At 44.0% G+C, this 21,246-nt stretch overlaps 1 long non-coding RNA gene across 1 annotated transcript; it reads right to left on the bottom strand.

Moving 5' to 3' along the window:
• Positions 1-362: 362 nt before the first annotated feature.
• On the bottom strand, positions 363-6,090 carry LOC144328675 (uncharacterized). Its single transcript, XR_013393868.1, has 2 exons — positions 5,277-6,090; positions 363-3,420 (listed from the first exon to the last, which is right to left on the bottom strand). It is a non-coding gene; the product is annotated as an uncharacterized LOC144328675 (long non-coding RNA).
• Positions 6,091-21,246: the final 15,156 nt, after the last annotated feature.

Below are 21,246 nucleotides of genomic sequence, written 5' to 3'. Positions count from 1 at the left end.
CATGGAACTCTGGGAATTGTAGCTCACTGAAAGGGAATTGAGGTCTCTTAACAACTCCCATCACCCCTTAGCAAACTACAGTTCCCAGGATTCATTGGGGGAAGCCATGACTGGTATGTCACTGCATTAAATGTACGCATAGTGCAGATAGGACCTTCCTTAAAATCCTGGCAACAGGACAGCATCCTCCACAATACCTCAGAGCAGCAGCCTAGCTTTGGAGATATGGAGTGGGCTGTGTCATTCAACACGTCTTCCCTCACCACCTGCCCCCTCAGAGAGCTTCCTTATGTTACCTAGTGGTAATGTAGCACCCTGCTTGTGGTTAACGCTTAGCTGGAATGAAATATTCAACGCAGCAATAGAGAAATTAAAATAATAATTTATTTGTCAGACAAATAAATGAGAGGCACAGTGGTATATGGTTACCAAGCTCTGGCCTGCCTCCTGCCATTATGGCCAGCACTTATATTCCCTCAGCCCAGCACCCTTGCTCCTCCTTTGGCTGCATCTGTCCAATCAGCCTGGTTGAAATTCCTATTGGCTGCCTGCTATATCCAATCACAAAAGATACACCCATTTCCTATTACCTTTTATGGGAGACAGAGAGCTATATTTTCTTCTATTTATAAATGGCAAACAAGTAGCCATTAACCTCTACAAGGCACCTTAATTACCAGATAACCTTTGGCCCCTCTTTCCCTATTCCCTACAAACCAGATGGTTTTTAATCTCATTTTAAACAGAGGCTCGGCCACCATATGTCAGGAGCGCTCCGATGGTGCTTCCTGCCCGGCAGGGTCTGTAGTCTCTTCCAACTCCATGATTCCATGACTCCATGAAATAAGAATCTAACATAAGAATCTAAATTTCTAAATCCTTTGCATAATTACATTTAAGCCAATATATTTAATACATAACATATATAGTTTTTTTTATAAGCAAAGACGTTCACAGTAAGAAAAAACTTAAAAACACTTTCTTCAGAGAGAAGCCCCCCTTTCCCTAGCCAGTTGCTGTTTCCATTAGCTCCTGCCGTTTGTCCTATTTGTGGCACAATACTCTTACTATTTACCAGCTTAATTGTGTTTTTGCAACTTGATTATTCTGTAATTTGTAAGTTCAGTGACCTTGCTTCTCAGCCTTTTTATGACCGCAATAAACCAATAAACCAAAGGGGCCCTCTTTAAGATGAGCACATCTGCCGATGCACTCACTGCCTGGCATGAGAGATGCTGCCTGACATGAGAGATACAGATATTTTAAAATATATTTTAAGCTCATTTTAAGAATACAGGTATCTGATCAAAATATAAGCCAATATAAGCCTTGATTAAAAATGCAGTCTATATTCAGATGCCTCATTCCCCCCTTTCAAGCTCAAGGACCTTCATACCAAGTGTCCTTGATAGCTTGACCTTCATCATATTCCTGAGGTAAAGCTCTGTATAGGGCCATGATATGAGGTAGAGTTTCATTTGAAACCATCTTGCTAATTGTACTTCTAAAACATGAAATGATACATGGCATCATACATAAAACCATTACCACTACTGTCAAGAAAAACAAGCAAGACAATAGTATCCCTTTGAGTCCTGTGACATTAGGTAACCAATTGGTGAGCCATCCCATATCCCATCCTTCCCATGTTTGTACTGGTACATGTGCTATATTCTCCATCTTTGTAGCCAACACACGGATTGCCTCACCATTATCAGAAATGTTAAAGCAACAGGCATTCCCTGTCAAGTTCAAGACTCCACATAGGCCTCCCTGCCTGGCAAGTACATAATCCATTCCCATTTTCAGCTGCAAAATGGCGGCTCTACTTTCATCCAACTGTTGTGCAATAAGTCTCAAACTCTGGGCCGTTGCATTGGTTACAAGTTCCACTACTGCTTGCAATCGAATTATTCTGTTTAGATTATAAATAGGATCCCGTGCCCCTTGTATGAGCTCACCAGGATTCCAGGAGGCAGGATCATAATAGGCTATAATGCGCTCTGGCGGCCAATCATCAGTACCGCTCCAACTTTGGGTACTTCCTCCTGCTATACGAGAAATATCAGCATTCCTTCGTGTTCGCTTGGCCGAACTAGTGGGCATAATCCACATTGGTGGTAATACCCATCCCAGGAAACAAGTCCCACTCCATTTGGAAGGGAGTTTCTTGTATGCCCATTCTCCACATATCCACCACAACCATCGGGTCTGAGGTTTTTGGTACGTGGAGTACAGAAGGCGAAATATCAAAAGAGGTAGAGAGTTCACAGTGCAGTATGTTAGATTGCCTTTTTCTGTCACAGTTATGTTCCATACCGCTTTCCGTGCATGAATAAAAGGAGGTGCACAGGGCAAGGTATTCCGGGTTCGATAGGTAGTACCGTGTGCCCAGGTATGACTATTCTTAATATAATCCCAAGTATAGTGACAATGAGAAGAGCCTATCATGGTAGAATCAGCTGCATCTGATGATTTATGTACACAGAATTCCCCTTGTACAGGTATAACTCGTAATGGTTTAGTTGAGTTCCATCCGGGGAAATTCTGTATTTCTGTTTGGTGTGGCATTTCGCTTACCATACCAATGGCATCTAATGGTATCGGTAATAAGGGCATACCTCCCTCTGAATCATCTGGCCCAAGAGAGCAAACAAGGCAATTGGTCCTATTTGCAACATTGGCTACCATTTCAGCTAAACCTACCCACATATTGTGGTCATGGCTGAATCCATATTTAGCAAATTTGGTCAGATTCAAGGACCCTTCCCCTTCCCAAGGGATCAGGATTAATAATAAAATCATGTTGATGTCTAGCATATGCATTCCTTCCACAAAAGATTACCTTATTGTGATAACAAATAAATATTAGTCCCAATATAATTCCCCCAGTGACAGAAATGGGGAACCACCAAGACCAAAACATATATCCCGAGGATCCCCAATGAGTAATATCTCTGATAATTGTTCCACAAGGGGGGGGCAGTCAATCAATTGTATAAGAGAATCTTCCCTTTCACAATCACTGGTTCAGATGCTCCTCAAGCTTCAGGCGTGCGCAGGTCAGCCAGCTTCCAGGTTGTGGCTGCAGCAGGCCGGTCGTCTAATGTTGCCCGTGACCTAGCCCGTTCCCGGTAGGGCTAGATACAGGGGTTTTTGGAGAGAGTCAGTTTTAAAGGATTAGAGGGGTCACCTTTGCACGTCCAACTGCCTTCGGACTTCTTCAAACGGGAGTGATGAATCCAGGGGGTCACCTCAGCTACCTTCACCGCTGTTGGAGTAGAGAGCAGGACGGTGTAAGGTCCACGCCACTTAGGTGCAAGTGGATCACGTTTCCACTCTTTCACCCATACGCTATCGCCAGCCTGGAACTGATGAATCGGCTCGGCAATGCTGCACGGCGTGCGCTCGAGGACCCACCTGTTAAGAGAAACAAAAACACGGGAGAGAGATTGCACTTGTCCCTGTGTCACATGGTCTCCTATTTGTTTAAGATCAGCTGGAATATCCTGAACAAAGGAGGGCGGTCTCCCATACAGGAGCTCAAAAGGTGACAACTTAAGTCTTTTTGTGGGTGCGCACCGAACACGAAACAGTGTTATGGGTAACACATCTACCCTCCTGAGACTTTAGACATATTAGTGGGCTTCTGGCATGCCCTGCAGATACCTTGCACAAGCGTCTGGCGGTAGGTGGTAAGCCTGGCCAGGTGAATTGCATTGTTTGGATCCCAATTAGGATCTTCCAAGGGAAAGTTGTCTTGGAGATGACGGTCAATATTAAAAATATTTCCCACTCTGGCCTGCTCACGCAAATATATCTGTGCCTTTTCAATTATGTCTCTTCTTTCCTCAGTGGTGAAAAGAGTATTCAGGAGCTGGCGACAATCTGTCCAAGTAGGACTATGAGTATTTACTATTGAAGTCACCAAGTCCATCATAGCCTGAGGTTTTTCTGCGAAAGATGGGGTGTTTTCCAATTCATCAGATCTGTAGTTGTGAATGGAATGTACTGCAGGGTCGAAGTTCGAGGTGGCCTTGGTCCGAGTTGCCCATTAACCAGCACAGGCTCCTCAAGTGCATCAAATACTCTTCTAAGAGGGGCTACTACGTGACCTTTCTCTTCACTTTGCTCTAGGGGCCTCAAATCATAGGGGATGGTATTTGTCCCAAGGCGTTCTTTTAGCAGCTTAATACGCCTGGCTGTATTGCTTGCTGACCGATTAAGGTCTCCCTGTAACTTCTGTAATAATTCTCTAGGACTTGGATGTACAGGGGTTTGGGGTAGGCAATCAGTTGTTCCACTAAAAGAGACTGTAGATGGAGTTCTACTGGGACTCACAGATGGAATAACCACTTCTGCTTGGGCTTCATTATAGGACTCCAATGCCTCCTGAAGATATTTATCATAATCTATCAAGGAGTCAAGTTCTGTGTCTCTACCCCCATTATTCGTTCCACTTTCTTGCCTTGGGGTTACAACTGGTGGAGGGTTTGGATTAGGCTCCCTTCGATGTGGAGCATAGGGTGGAGGTGGAAGCACCTCTTCCTCTGGTCCCTCAAAAATGGGTTTGAGTTTATTTGGCAAGATTCCTTTCCTAGCTTCGGCTTTTACAGCCAATAATTTGCATCGTTGGACTTTGCATTCCCTTATCCATGGAGGATTTTTATTTAATGTGCTCAGCCAGGAATCTATATATGAAAATTGTTCTGGGCACCCTCCAGTTTCTTTGGTGATGTTAGACCAAAGTTTGCTTACTAAATTTATATCAAAAGTTCCCTGAGATGGCCATCCAGTATTTTGTTTTGGCCACTCTAATTCACATAACGTTCTCAAGCGCTCTGGCGTCATTTTGACTCCATATGCCCCTGAGAAGGCTTTCTTAAAATTATTTAACATACATTCAAGAGGTGTATTTCCCCCCTTTGAACCCCCAACTCCCATTGTATGGCCCTGTGAAGTATCCACTCAGTCACTCACACACACGCTTCGTGGGGTTTCTTGCCCAGATGGAGTCGCCTCACTGGGAACCGAAGTACTACCCACTCCACACTCAGGTCAGCTACAGATTGCTCTGTACTTTCTCACACATACAATGCGCAAGATACTTCACCACACTCTACCTCCCATTCTTCCCTTTTCCCCCACCAGACCACCATCTAATATACCCAACCACCTAGCGTACTCAGTTCCCACTTACTGAGACGCAGAAGTTTGATCAAGACTTCTCTTCCTCCCAATTAATTGGAGGGCCAAAAATCCCTTTGTGCACTTACCCTTGGTTGGTTCCGTTTCCCCCCGGTCCGTCGCCGCCAGTGAGCAGGGTATCAGACAGACGAGACTGCTGCGTTCCCCTGGAAAAAATTTTCCCATGCGCGCTGGGTAGGCAATCAGTTGTCTTCTCTCTTGTACCCAGTCCAATAGGGCGAAGGGGCTGCGTTCCAGCAGACCACTTATCCGAGTCACAGGCGCACCATAAAATGTAGCACCCTGCTTGTGGTTAACGCTTAGCTGGAATGAAATATTCAACGCAGCAATAGAGAAATTAAAATAATAATTTATTTGTCAGACAAATAAATGAGAGGCACAGTGGTATATGGTTACCAAGCTCTGGCCTGCCTCCTGCCATTATGGCCAGCACTTATATTCCCTCAGCCCAGCACCCTTGCTCCTCCTTTGGCTGCATCTGTCCAATCAGCCTGGTTGAAATTCCTATTGGCTGCCTGCTATATCCAATCACAAAAGATACACCCATTTCCTATTACCTTTTATGGGAGACAGAGAGCTATATTTTCTTCTATTTATAAATGGCAAACAAGTAGCCATTAACCTCTACAAGGCACCTTAATTACCAGATAACCTTTGGCCCCTCTTTCCCTATTCCCTACAAACCAGATGGTTTTTAATCTCATTTTAAACAGAGGCTCGGCCACCATATGTCAGGAGCGCTCCGATGGTGCTTCCTGCCCGGCAGGGTCTGTAGTCTCTTCCAACTCCATGATTCCATGACTCCATGAAATAAGAATCTAACATAAGAATCTAAATTTCTAAATCCTTTGCATAATTACATTTAAGCCAATATATTTAATACATAACAGTAAGGCTAGCCCTAAGAGAGGGGTAGGAACATAGGAGCCAACTCCTAGGGGCTGAAGTCTTTTTGGGGCCCCAATAAAATATTTGAGGGGGCTGCCACTCCCCAAGTTGATGGGCATTGCCATTCAAATGGTGTGTGCGCGTTGTGTTTTGTGAGAGATTATGTGGGGTAAGGACCCCCAATATTTTATTTAAGTTGGCACACTTCATGTAGAAGTGGGGCAGATATACCAGGATCCTCAGAAATGAGGAGATAAAAGACCTGTTCGCACATGACACTGAACAAGCATTCACACTGTATGGTCCACACATTCCGGAGGCTGTAATAATTAGTGCTATTCCAGCATGTTAAATTAACATATAAGGGGCCTGTGAGAATGAAGCAAGTTCTAGCGTTTCTTCTTTATTGGGGTTGCAGATTTACCAAAAGCATGTTTAAAAATGCAGGATGCGTTTAATTATGACAACAATCCTTGGAAACGAATTGTACCAATTAACCTGTAGCACCGCAGTTAGTAACATTCGGGCTGAAATAGAAATGTCAAAAAGGTGGTTTTCTGTTAAAACATAGTGATAACGATGACAGAGCCACGTGTATTTCCAGGTAGGGGGTCAAGTGAAAAAGATGACAGGGGCTTCTGCACCTTTAATAGTTATGAAGAAAACAACGAAAGGTGCAGCAGCCCTGACCTATTTTGCATTCAGCTGTCCACATTGGAGGGTTTGTGGAGGAATGAGGAGGCCGAAAGGAGGATTCTAAGAGCGGAAAGGGGCACTGCGCTAGGATCTGCAAAAGAAGGCATTTTATACGAGGTAACAAACCCAGTCTCTGGCTGCTTGCAGGCCTTTAGCTTTCTGTGGTGAGGCTAAGAGGAAGTTAAAAACCAAACCTCCTTCCCCAGCGCACAGCCCAATGGTTAACGTTGCACATCCCTCACTTGGCCACCAGAGAGCAGCCCTCTAGTTCAGAGCTGATGAACACAAAGAAGAAAAGCAGCAAAATAAAATGTTGTCATTCCTCGAATTCTCAGACTGTTCTCTTGTTGCCAGTCCCACAGGGGGATCTGTGAGGACTGCATAATTCACCGAGTAATGCCTTGAACATTAAGCACTTCTGTAGAAACATTACATTTCCCATACATTTGGGTGCAGAGACGAGTGGGCCTCTAGAATCGTGCTCTGCTCTTTGTGTGACGTCCCCTGTAATTTATTTTGTTTAAAAAATTGATTAGGAACCTTCTCCATGTTTTTTTTTATCGACTGCTCTGCTCTGTACATATCGACAGGCAGTCCTCTTTCCTCCTGTTGATGAAACCAGAGCGTTCTGCTTGCATTTTGGAAAAACCCTCTCCCTAGGCAGCCTGCTAAAATATTCTTCTTATTGGGCTATGTTTTTCTTGACTAGCTGCCAAAGTTAACTACTGCATTTCAAGCCAAAGGCTATTTAGAGCCATTAAGTCACTGGGTTGGCTGCCTTTTCTGCATTGGCTTGAAGAAATACTGTACCTGTGCAATTTTCTTCTGCAGGGCACACCATACAGACCAGAAAGGAACTGGGGCAAGTCTTCAAAAATGTCTTGATAGCTGTAGGGTTTCCCCCTCACCCCCCTGAATTGCAGGACTCCACACTTTTACAAGTAAAAAGATGTACATCCAGTGCAGAGACAAAGCAAAATCTTCAGATCAGCAGAGGGGCCCCTCTTCCTACTTCCATCATTTTCCATCATTCCTACTTCCATCATTTTCAGAGATTTGGAGTATGTGTGTGACCTAGGAAAAAGCGTTCTCTGGGGGCATACCTGGCAAAATTTTGAAGCCAAAATCTGGGACACCATCTTCCAATTTTTATTTTTTATTTTTGCAAGAGTACGACAGGCCATTACAGGTGCCACATAATACCCATTCTGCATTTGAGACAAAGCAATCTTTTCGTGTGGCAGCATGTAAACTTTGGAACTCCCTGTCTGATGACAGAAAGCAGGTGCCTTTGCTGTACTGTTTTCAGTACCTGCTAAAAACATTTTTGTTTAGACATTCCTCCCCAGATACGTAGAATGCTGGTGTGTGTTTTAATTAGTTTTTAGTTTACTGCTGATTTTTTTTTAAAAAAAGTTTTAAATCGTTGCTTTTAACTGTCTTTACTGCTAATTTTATTGTTTCATTCCCTCTGTTAGACGCTTCGAGGTTTTTAGACTCGTGGAATATTTTTATGAAATAAAAATAAATAAATAAGTAGACTGGGTGAACATCTCAAGTGCTTATCAGAGAAAAATAATTTGTAAAAACTTGTAAAAAAATATATCAGCCAGATTTATTTAGGCCTCTGATCAAAGCAATAGCAGGGCTCTGTCATTCTAGGGGCCAAAGTCCATCATAAAAACATCCAACAGCTTGTTTTCTTAATGCATTTATACAGGTGGCTCCCATAAAGAACACCTTAGATTTTAACCTCTTGCCTACTGCTTATCTAACTGTGACATTCTGAAGAGTGTATCTTGTTGTCCCTTTCGCTTCCAGCAGGGAATCTTTAACATTTTTACAAGTGACAGTAAAAACAGGCTTTTAGTCTGGACCATCCTGTTAAATCAAGCAAGGAAGCATGTGGCAACCGGTGTGTGGAATAGCCAGAACGCTGGATTTGGAGTAGAGAATTCTGAGTTAAAATCCCTGCTCTGCCACAAAACACCAAAGATTTGCAGCAGACAAACACAAGCTCCTAGCCTTCATGAACTGTAAAAGGTAAAGGTAAAGGGAACCCTGACCATTAGGTCCAGTCATGGCCGACTCTGGGGTTGCGGTGCTCATCTCACTTTATTGGCAGAGGTAGTTGGTTTACAGCTTCCAGGTCATGTGGCCAGCATGACTAAGCCACTTCTGGCGAACCAGAGCAGCACACGGACACGCCATTTACCTTCCTGCCAGAGCGGTACCTATTTATCTACTTGCACTTTGACATGCTTTCGAACTGCTAGGTTGGCAGGAGCAGGGACCAAGCAACGGGAGCTCACCCCGCTGCGGGGATTCGAACCGCTGACCTTCTGATCGGCAAGTCCTAGGCTCTGTGGTTTAACCCACGGCACCACCCGCATCCCTCATGAACTGTAGTGCCATGAAAAACTCAGGGTGACTTGGGGACAGCTATTGTTAGCCTAACCTCACAGGATCACTTAGCCTGAATTTAGCAATAAAAGTGGGGGCGCTTTGTTGTTTGATGCGCTGCCTCTTTCCCTGCGCTTCCATGTAGGGCTCTGCATCGCCCCATCTAGATCCTGTTATGGCTGTTGGCAAACTATTCATTTCGTTATGCAAACTACTGATGAATGGTCTAGGTTGGTTGGTAGATGCTTTCTCAACTGGAGCTAATGGTTAGGCAATAATCGGCAGATCTCTCTTGAGTATTTGAATGGGTGAGCTTTCAAAGTTTGGAGAGTGACACACCCTTTCCTCTACAACTAAGGAAACAGACTGATATGTGTGCTGCTTTACTCAGACCTCTGCTGTTGTTTAAAACAGCTATTTTCCTCTCAATTTCCCCCACCCCTGCTTTACTCTGCCATAGTTTTAAACCACCAATTTCCCCTCTCATTGCTCCCTCCTTCTCCTTGTGCCCTCCATCTTTCCCAACATCAGGGTCTTTTCCAAGGAGTCGTCTCTTCTCATGAGGTGGCCAAAGTATTGGAGCCTCAGCTTCAGGGTCTGTCCTTCCAGTGAGCACACAGGGCTGATTTCCTTCAGAATGGATAGGTTTGATCTTCTTGCAGTCCATGGGACTCTCAAGAGTCTCCTCCAGCACCATAATTCAAAAGCATCAATTCTTTGGCGATCAGCCTTCTTTATGGTCCAGCTCTCTATAAAAACATAATAAAACATTAAACATTAAAAAACCTCCCCTATACAAGGCTGCCTTCAGATGTCTTGTAAATATTTTATATTTACTTATCTCCTTCGCTAGGGGGTCGCATAACTCCATACCCTCTAACATTTCACAGAAGAAAATAGGGACGTCCTAAGGAAAAGTGGGACATTCCGGGATTGACTCAGAGACTAAGACGACTTCTATGAATCTGGGACTGTCCCTCGAAAATAGGGACACTTGGAGGGTCTGCTATTACAAAAAGACAACATTTATGTATTACATTTGTATCTTTCACTGAAAGAGCTTGAGGCCACATACAAGGTTCTGCTCTCCCCCCCCCCCCCAGTACACACACATCATATTCTTACAACAACCTTGTGAGGTAGGTTAGACTGAGAGAAAGTGACCGGCCCAAGGTTACCCAGTGAGCTTCATGGCTGAATAGGAATCTCTGCAGTCTTATTCCTGACACTCCAGCGCAGGAATAGAGTCTAGGGCAGGGGTCAGCAAACTTTTCAGCAGGGGACCGGTCCACTGTCCCTCAGACCTTGTGGAGGGCCAGACTATATTTTGAAGAAGAAAAAAATGAACAAATTCCTACGCCCCACAAATAACCCAGAGATGTATTTTAAATAAAAGGACACATTCTACTTATGTAAAAACACGCTGATTCCTGGACCGTCTGTGGGCCGGATTTAAAAGGCTATTAGGACGGATCTGGCCCCTGGGCCTTAGTTTGCCTACCCATGGTCTAGGCTACCATACATCTGGAATTTCCCAGATATATCTGGGATTCGTCCGTTGAAAACAGCGTCTGGGCGGAAATTCCTTTAACTGGCTAAAATGTTTAGGAAAGCCCATATTGGAAGTGTTGATTTTTTTGGCAATTTTCCTTTAAAAAGCTCAATTTTCCTTTAAAAAGCTTTTTTTCTTTTTTGTTGGAGATTTTGGGGAAAAAAAGTTCAACAGCTTTAGGCAAATGAGATGGAGCTTTAGAGCGTAATCAATTGGACAATTATATATACCTTTCGCCTCCTGTATGTATTGTTTAGGGTACCTGGGCCCTTCTTATGTTGATCCCCTCCCTTTTCAGTTTGAAACCAGCTTACAAGAATCAAAGTGCAGACAAAATGGAACAATGTACAAAGACATTGGCGGCCCGGCCTTGGTTTCTGGCTCTTGCCTCCAGGATAGGATAGGAGCTGCAGATAGACTGAGAGGCCAGCTGATGGTAAAAGGTCTCATTCTGCCCAGGGAGCCCTTTCATGGATCTGCAGACAGATTTATCTAACCCAGAGGTGGGGGACCTGTGGCCTCTCAGACGTCTTTGGACTTCGAATCCCATCACCCACAACAAATGTCTCTGCTGGCTGGGGCTGATGGGAGTTGGAGTTCAACTGCATCTGGAAGGCTACAGGTTCCCCACTCCTGCTCTTGCCCTTGGCAGTTTGTGTTCCCTGTCCCCATCTTCCTTATGCTTTCTTTAGAAAGCAATGCAATAGAACAAATATATTAGCTGATCCCCAGTCAATCGGATTGTTCGTTTTAGGTGTGATGCTCGCCAGTCTGCATCCCATGCGACAGGAGCAAGAGAATCAATGAACTGATGGATATTTTCCGTTGCTGGCTGGCTGGCCGGCCGGCTGGCTGGTGTGATCCCAGCCCTTTTTTACAGCTCCTTGAACAAGAGCCAGAGCGAAGTGGCCGGCAGCGGCACTGCCAAGTTGCAACTCCCAAGCATTACTGCTGCTGCTATTTATAATTCTGCCTCAGCCTGTGCTATGCTGATGAGATAATAGCATTGCTGTTTGGCTATGCAAAGCTAATATCCCTCCTCCCCCTCTTCTGCTGTGCGGTAAATGTTTCCCAATTTAATTGGCTTTAGTGGGGTTTTTTAATTGCTTAAATTTTGGATTGGGTTTTTGTATTTCTAACTGTCTGTAAACCGTCCAGAGACCTGAGTTATGTGGGCAGTGTGGAAATGTAAAACAAATAAATCATTAACATGTATTCATTTATTTATTTCTTTTTTTAAAAAAAAACTTTAGTTATATAACAAAAGGAGGTTATGGCTAGGAAAGGATTGTGAGTTAGGTTGTTAAGTGGGAAATTTTTCTAAGTGAACTAGAGAGCAACTGCAGTTGCACGTTGGGTTGTATGCAGTGCAATGCAAGAGGCATTCTGTTCAGACAACAGGAATCCCCTCCCTCTCCTCCCCTGTTCTCTGTGCCCCCCCACCTGTTCCAGAAGGCCCCCATAACACTTGGGGAGGGGGAGAAAAGGGAAGCCCCACTGAGCAAGCAGAATTGCACAGTGGCAGCATTTGATACAACCCTGTTAGTCCCAATTAGTGATGGGTGAGAAATTTGATTCGGTTCAGATTTAAAGGCAAATTTATCAAGATTGTGGTTTCTGAAACAATGTGAGAGCTGAAACGCAGCCATCGTTTGAACTTTGCTCTTATCTGAATTTTGCGATGCAGTTCACCAACCAACCAGTGTTTACAAAAATGCACATATTAGCAGAAATTGTGCGTAAAAACGAGTATTTTAGTGAAAATAGCATACAAAAGCACATTATGTTAGGGGAAATTTCTTGCAAAAATGTGTACTTTGGTCAAAACTGCATACACACATGTGTTTACTTGGAGAAATTCTCATTGCCAATCAATTTAATTTGGATTTTTTAAAAATTAAAAATTGCTGCAGAAAGGTGGAGAGCTGAATTTAAGATTGGAAGAAGAAGAAACTGAGATAACCAAAACTGACAGATTATTCTATCCCTAGTCCCTATACAGTGGTACCTCTGGTTGCGAACGGGATCCGTTCCGGAGACCCATTCGCAACATGAAACGAGCGCAACCCACAGAGGTGTGTCTACGCACATGCGGGTTGTGATTCATCGCTTCTGCACAAGCGTGTGACATCATTTTGCGCTTCTGCGCATGCGTGAGCGGCGAAACCTAGAAGTAACCCTTTTCGGTACTTCTGGGTCGCCGCGGGATGTAACCTGAAAGAACATAACATGAAGCGGACATAACATGAGGTATGACTGTGTATCTCATCGTAACCAGCAATTATGTGGCTGTCACTCAACAGGCTCAGTCTTGTGCTTAGCGATTCCAGTGGGCACCTTGACACTCAAAGTGCGGGTTCACTTGTACCATTCAGTTTCACATAAACTGATGATTCACAGCCAACTGTGTGAATTGAAATGACTCTTCTGAAAAGCAATTCTGCCTGTGGTATTTTCACACATGCAAACCTTCATTTGATGTTGTGCCCAGCAAGTGAGGGAAGAGACGTGCAAATCAGTTCAGTAGCCAGGGATGAGGAAAGTTGGTAGTCCCAACAACATCTGCAGGGCCGCAGGTTCTGCATCTGTGCCTTAGACTGAAGTAGATATGTAGGAACTTTTTTGGCTTTTAAAAAATTATACATTAGTAGTAATCCACATCCTTAACATCCTCTTCCAACTGCTCTCATTACAACCTCCTGAACCTCTTCTGGGTGGAATGGACAGATTTCGACTCAAGGAAACGAGGGTACAAAATCTTCACTCAGCTATGAAACTTCCTTGGCGATTCTCAGCACACCCCTGTAGCTCAGTCTGCCCTGCCTCACAAGTTTGCTGTGAAGATAAACAAGAACCTCACCCAGGCCTCTTTGAGCCTCCTTTGGAGGAAATGCAAGAAGCGAGTGTTATAGACAGATAGACCTAGGAGAATTTAAAGCAGTTTAGGCATTCCACAGAAGTATCTGCCAAAAGGGAAAACTCTCTCACACAAAAACTAGTAGGCAGGCAAGTTGTTGTGCTGAAGCAACTTGTGATCCATCAAGCCCAATACAGGCTGACAGTCAAATATTCTAGCTTGCTAGATGTTTGATGGGACCCACTATTGCAATTCCTGGCAGGCAAAAAAACACCACCACCAACCCCTAGAGGACCATAGCGGGACCATGTTTGGCTTGGTGGGTCACAAGTTGTGACTGTGACCCTGGAGCAGGGTCAGAATGACATTTAATTCAGAATTAAAGAGCAGCTCCATTGGGTTTTTTGCTGGGTTGTGTGTCTTTGTATACACCAGCCCTTTTACTTTTCATAACAAATATTTGTGTGTGCGCTTTTATCGATTCTTGCATGAATTTCTTTCCCTCTTGTTGGTTTTTATAGTGAGTGTATACTGCTGGTCCTTATTCTGGCTTTTAGAATGAGATCTTTTGTGCTGCTTTGATTTATACCATTAAAAAAAATATGATTGCAATTTTTAAAATAAGTTTGTAAACCATCCAGCATACATATCTACACATATATATGAATGATGAAGGCAATAGATGCACAGCGACTGAGGCTGAAGATTATTGCTGCTGGTTTTGATGCGAAAGCATGGCTATAGAGCTGACAGGATGTCACCAACCATCACATCCTTCCTGAGATGCTGGCCACTCAGCTTCAGGTGGGAGTATGCATGACTTGAGGGGAGGAAAAGAAGATGCTGATTGGCTAGAGAAGCACAAGCGAGTAATGGAACGGGAGCACCAGAGAAGGTCAGCTCCCTAACCCATAGGCTCATGAAAAAATATAGCTGTAAGCTGTAAGCTATAATGTAGTACTGCTGCATGTGGCATAAAGTTGGGAGAGGGAATCTCCTGTAGGTATTGTCTGGTCTTTCTAAAAACAGAGGGCTCCAGCGCTCTGGAATCAGTCACCAACACAAATGAGACAAGCACCTCATATCTTGATATTTAGGCAGCTGCTAAATAAGTTTTTGTTTCAGGCTTTCCCTGAAGCCTGACCCAGTTATTTTATGGAATGTTGACTATGTAATTGTACAAATAGTTTTATTAATCTGAGTGTCTGTATCTTTCATGCTTTACCTTATGGCACACTGCTTCGATAGCTTTTGGCTGATCAATCTGTGAAAACAAATAAATAAATGTCACACACACACACACACACACACACACACACACACACACACTTTTGACCATGGCCATTTAGCTTCATCACTCCCTTCTATGACCTCACCTCTTCTTTTAAAGATATGGCCATCAAATAAAATAGTACCAGTGAGAACATACAGTGAGTGCTTTCCTCTCATCAGTGAGGAACGGAAGCTTTTGCCAACACATTTCTGGAATTAAGCTTTCTGTGCAGATGTCACTGTTGGGTTGGTTGTGCAGCGAGGTAACTTTAGACCAGGTGTGGACCAGGTTGTTCTTCCAACTCCCATCCATTCTAGCCACCAGCTGCAATTGCTGGGGCTGATGGGACCCAACAGTTCAGCAGCAACTGGAGGGCCAGAGCTTCCCCTTACCTTCTCCAAACTCTGGAATTAATGGCGTAAGATCTCCCTGCCCCTGCTTCAGATGGTAATTGCATTATGTCCCTTCAAAATATGTTCAGCCAGCCTTGTCATGCATACCCTCCAATATTTCTCTGATGAAAATAGGGATGTCTTATTTAATAGACACTTGGAGGGTTTGGGTGGTTTTGGGTCCTCTTGTTTATTTTCCTCAGTGGAGAGCTGCCCTAATGGTGGCTGTCTCTTTTTGAAAAATGTGAGTATTGTTCCCACCTCCACTGACCGCATTCTGAGAACACAGTCCTCTCCTAAAAAAAGGGTTCTGAAATTTTTAAAGCATGTTAACGCATGGTGGTATTCGTTCTTCTCCACCACTAAAATGTGTGCTGGCACTCTGCTCCAGACGGTGGTGGTAAAATGAGTGGGTGCAATCGAGTGCCATTAAACTATCATTTGGCTCGGAGAGCCAGGGCCTCAGAATCGAGTGATTGGAGAAGTTAAAAATGAAATGAAATGAAAAGGCAGTGGTGGAGTCAGATTGCTTGCTCATGTGGGGCAAACACACACAGCAGGTTCCTAAGGCTCTAACTGCACCACTTCAGATTGTGGGTGGGGCTGCAAATGCAATTTCTGAGGGCTCTCTTAAAAAACCTAACAACTTCCTGTCAGTTTAAACAACAACCAGCACCCTGAGGAGAGGGCTGGGGCAGAGACTTCCTCCTTGATGTGGCAGATTTCTGCTTGTTGAGAGAGCTTATATATGGGGAAGCGTTCAAAAATATAACCTCACACACACCTGCAGTCTGAAGTCATAGAGTCCACTCAAACCAGCCTTCAGTGTTGTGTGGCCTCAGACTAGACCTCAGCTTAAAGGGACCAGGGTGGGGGTGGGGGGCAGACAAGGTGCAAGTAAAGGACAAGGAAACCCTCCGTTCAAAAACAGATTTGGGGTCCTAACTTGATTGCCAGAGGGAAGGAGAAGACGAGGGCTGTACACACCATACATTTAAAGCAGCCCTCCCAAATAAAAAACCCTGGGAGCTTTAGTTTGCTAACAGTGCTGGGAATTGTAGCTCTGAGGGATAAGCAACAGTTCCCATGATTTTTTTTATTTTTTTAGGGTTTGCACACACGCTTTAAACGTGTGGTGTGCATGTGGCCTAGGGTTGGGACTAGCCAATGCTGGTCCTACTCAGAGTAGACCCATTGAAATGAATGAACCCAAGGTCATCATGGTCATTAGCTTTAGTGGGTCTGCTCTGAGAAGGACCGGCATCAGCTACAACCCTCTTGAGACTCATTTGGGCCCTTCCTAGTATTATGTCTCTTTTCTGGTGGTCATGGCAGAAGATGGGAGCATCTTAGTGGAAAGGGAATCAAGTGTCTGACTCAGCAGCGAAAGAGTGTCAGGGCATCTCTAACAGGAGAATTTCCTGTTATTTCCCTGTGGGCTTCTTGTAGGCAGTGAGGGGCGGAGGAGCCTGGAATTTTATTTTTCTGTCTCCTGCTGATTTTCTTTAATGGAAGCCATGAGCCCAAAGCTGTGCGGTGCCTTTGAAAATTTGGGAGTGGGGAGGCTGCAGACTGCGGCATGGCACACGTCAGGGTACAGAAATGGAAATGCTAATAGTTCAGGCACAGTATGGGGGCAAAGCTGAATAACAAAGATTCCTTTCTAACAGCTGTAATTTAGCCCTGGAGTTTGGGTGTGACATGCAAAGCCAAAAAAACCCACAAAAAAACCAGCTTTTCCTTTTTTGTCAGGGGGAGGGGGGTACAGAAAACATGTTCAATAAATCTGGAAGGTTTCTTTTCCTAACTTTCTTAAGTGCGGGAAGCTGCAAAAAGGTGTAAAAGCTGCAGAATAAACGAAGAGAGACAGCAATTTGCTTCCCAAATCTGAAAGCTCTCTTAGTATCAGGAACAGGCTAAGCAATGGTAATCGTAATAGCTCTTGGGTGCTAGCCAGAATTTTTGGGAAAATTGTTCTAACAATTAGCTGCAACTGTCAAGGACATATCAGGTCCCTCTCTCGCTTCTTTCAAAGGAGGTAACTTACATAAAAGTGTTAGCAGTAGCATGCTGGATTTAGTTCAAACATGACTCATGGAGGCCTTTTCATTTAGGAAGTCTGAAAAGGGATGGGTGCAACTGCACACCAACCAGGACTTTTTTTCCAGCCGGAACTCACCAGAACTCAGTTCTGGCACCTCTCAAGTGGACGCCATTGCCATTATAAGAGAACAAGGGAGGCATTCATGGTGAATTCCAGCACCTCTTTTTCTAGAAAAGGTAGCACTGATCTCCACACTAGGAGTTGGGATAAAAAGGGGAGGGGTGACATTGTATGTGTGTGGTGGGTGCTTGTGGGACACACCTACTAAATAAATACCTTGCTTATATTTTCATCCTTACCATTCACAATCCACTTTATGCCATTGTTTTGCCTCCTGAAGTATTCAGGGTTCTTGCGAATTCCGTTACAAAACCTCCTTCCTCACAAGAACCAGTCCAGTTTCCACTTGGCCAAGTGGATTTGAGCTACACAATCAGATGACCCGTTTCCTTGAGATAAGAGACCTTTGTAATATCTGCTTACTCACACATATCCAAGTAGAGCACAGCAAAAAGCAAATACGCTATCTATGAAAGGCAGCGTAAGCCCGCCCCCTCATAGATTTGAGGGCAAATCACTTTGGGTGTGTGGCTACGTGTGGGATTTTATGCAGAAAGCCGTGTGGCTGCGAGGAGGAAGAAACAATTAGAGCTTTAAGCCTAAGAGGGCTTTACAGTTAACCAGATGCTGAGAATGCTTTTGAACTAGTGTAGGCTTTTGTGGGCATTCCTTAGGCATCAGGTGGACCACTCTGGGAAACAGGATATTGGCCTAGATAGGTCTTTGGTCTGGTCCAGCAGGGCATGATTGCCAATTCCAGGATGTCTTCACACCAAGCATGTTCTGTGCAGAAGGCAAAGAGGTACATGTACTTTTGACACCGCTTACTTTGTGCCAACCTTCCATATTTATGCAAGAATTGGTACTGAACCTTTCACGCTGCTTTGCCACTCTAGGCGGACATTGCCTGTCTTGCCTACTGAGTGGTATCCAAGTCATACTCAAGGTCAATTGAAACGATTGAGTTAAGTCAGACTTATTGTGTTCATTGATTTCAATGGTACCGTGTATGACCAACCACTGTCAGGAATTTTGCTGGTGCGATGTTGTGGATGAGTAGTCTGAGCCTTTTGGCAAAAGGCTGCCAATTTTCCTTAATAGTTGTGGCAGAGTTTTGCAGAGTGGGGTCTCTCAGACCAGTAGAGTGCTGCTGGATGTGTGCATGTGAATGCACGCACAAAGCAAATTTGGAATTTTAAATTGATGGACACAAGCAGAGAGAAAACTGATCCTATCTGGATTGTAGGGTCAAAGCAGAAAATGTATTTAAATTCTCATTTCAAGCTGTGGGAGCCTTGATCTGGATTCAGATGGAGAATTGGTTTATTCTCATGAGATCATTGTTCATGGTTTGGAAAGAATGAGGGGCTCCTAGATCACCATGAGCTGCAAATATCAGCCGTGGTTTGCTTATTTTTTCCCTGGCTTCCTGGAGGTAGAATAGACCTCACCACTTTGGACTGCAGGAGGCAAGTGATTTCATTTCTTTCAGCAAAAGAGTGGACATACTGTGGAATGGGACAAAGCCTTTCCCCACCCAGTAGGTGCCCAAAATTGTTCCTAGATTATACCACTCCAGGAGGGAGTTTTATTTCAGTCACTTGAATGCTCCTCTCAAAATCTCCCTAGGCACAGACAACCAGCATGTCAGAAAGAAGACGGTAGAATTCTTATTGCCTGACACGCAAACTTTCCATGTGCAGGTATGCTTTTAATAGGGAGGGAACATTCAATCATGTGATTCCCCCAGCTGTCTAAAGTGGTACAGACCAGGAATAGCTTTCCCTGTGTGAGCTACTGTTTATATAGACTAGCTCTTAGGGTGGAGGTACCCACTTCAAATTCTCAGAATCTGCTGTCAGAAGATTAATGGACGCCATGGAATTCACAATAACCTAACCACGCAAAAGCAGATTTCTTCCACTCCTTCCCTCTTGAATCCAGCTTCACTTATGGCTAATAGTTTCCAACGTGCATATAAGGACTGTACAAGCCTTGTCAAATTACCTAATGAAACATTTGTGAGGCTTGATGGAAATAACAAAACATAGTATTGCTCAGAGCTATTGAGGAACAATTATGTAACTCTTAATTGCTGGAAGGAACTGAACACCAGCTACTATTTTCAGTATGAATATAGAAGTGAATGTTTGCCTTTTGAACCAAACAATTATGCAGACTTTCAGTGGAGTAAAAATGCAATCCTGTACATGTCTACTCAGAAGTAAGTCTCATTTTAATTGGGGCTCACTCTCTGGTAGAACTGCAGCCTTAGTTTTCCCTAAACATTAGCTCCAAGCAGGGCTTGTTGCAAATACAGTACCATTTCTTTCATCCAATGGTCTGTGAGAGCAGCAAGGGTAAACTGGGTTGTATGAAGCTGCATGGGGGATACAAGCTGAAGTTAAGAGATTTATATTTTCAACCCTCCCCAGACAGCTAACAACAGATTTAAAATGCCCCTTAACATTATATTAAGAACACGAAAATTAAACTACATCTCAACCTCCCCATTTTCAAAGCATTACTTGTGAAGAATGCTTAGAACCACTTCAGAAATGCAAGAGTAGATGATACTGTCCTTTCTCTACAGCAGACTATAGATAGGTTATTACACTTTTTATTAGCCCTTGCCCCCCCATTAAAGTAATTCCCTGGACATCTGCAGAAGGTTTGTCACATTAATGAAGTAATCTGGACTGGGGGCAGATGGAGAAGCAGACATGCAGAGTGGTTATGTGAAGTGACGTAAGAGTAGGGTTGCCTCATCTCTTTTAAAGACATGGCAGTGACTGTGGCATCCAGATCTGACAATGTCATGGCAAAGATAGATTGCATGTGTATCAAAGACGAGATATGTGCAAGGAAAAAGCCACAAGTAAACTTCCATCCACATGAATCCGGCCTGTGGCCCATCTAGTCCAGCATTCTGCCTTCAGTCACACCATTGTCTTGTCCGAAATGACTTTCAGACAACAACACGGGAAATTCACATCAGTCTAGATAGTATGAATGATGCTGGCAGCCCAGGCTTGTCCAAAATCTGCTGCTTCTTAAAATGAGCTCCAAATTAATTGCCACAGCTGGAACCTGAAGCCTACTTCACAATTGAGCCACCCTTGGTGCCAGGACAGGTGTGATTTTCTATGTTCGGTAGAGAAAACTTGGCACATGAAGCTTCTCCCACCGTTGCATAGTGATGAAAGATGCAACATGGGAGCCAAGAGCAGGTGTAAAGCCTTTTCAGATGATCCCCCTTCCTTGGACACTTGCTTTGGTGTAACTGCGCTAACCCCAGGACTGTTACGCTCGACTCCATCCTGTTTCCTTACATCTTTTATTAGCCTCTTAACAAGGCCAATTAGGTCACCATATTTTCTTCCCCCATCCCCTTACGATGATCAAACCAGAGTGCAAAACCAAGGGGAAAATTATGAGTAGTTGGTTTGGAGATTTCACATTTTGTTAGCATTTTATATTCCTCCCGTGTAAGGGAGTTGGAAACGTGCCTTGCTGGCGGCAAATGGCTGTTTCACTGCTGGGGGGGGGGGGGGAGAAAATGGTATAAATAGATTGCAAGGACGTTGGTACAAGATAGCAGTCTTTTTTGTAAAGTTTATGAAATGTAAATGTTTATAAACAGTATGGTGGGCAGATTATATCACTCAACACTTGCCAAGTCATAGGTGCCTAAATAGCAGGCCACTGCAGTGGATGGGACAGCTGGCAAGCAAATGCATTTTTGCAGTTGCAAAACTATTGCTGCTTGCCCATAAATACTGTATTTCCCCAGGACTTGAGATGTTACCATCC

This window comes from Podarcis muralis, chromosome 8 (assembly GCF_964188315.1).
Source record: "Podarcis muralis chromosome 8, rPodMur119.hap1.1, whole genome shotgun sequence".
Classification (NCBI taxonomy): Eukaryota; Metazoa; Chordata; class Lepidosauria; order Squamata; family Lacertidae; genus Podarcis; species Podarcis muralis.
The sequence above is the reverse complement of the archived record's forward strand: the minus strand, read 5'-3'. Positions and strand labels throughout refer to the sequence as shown.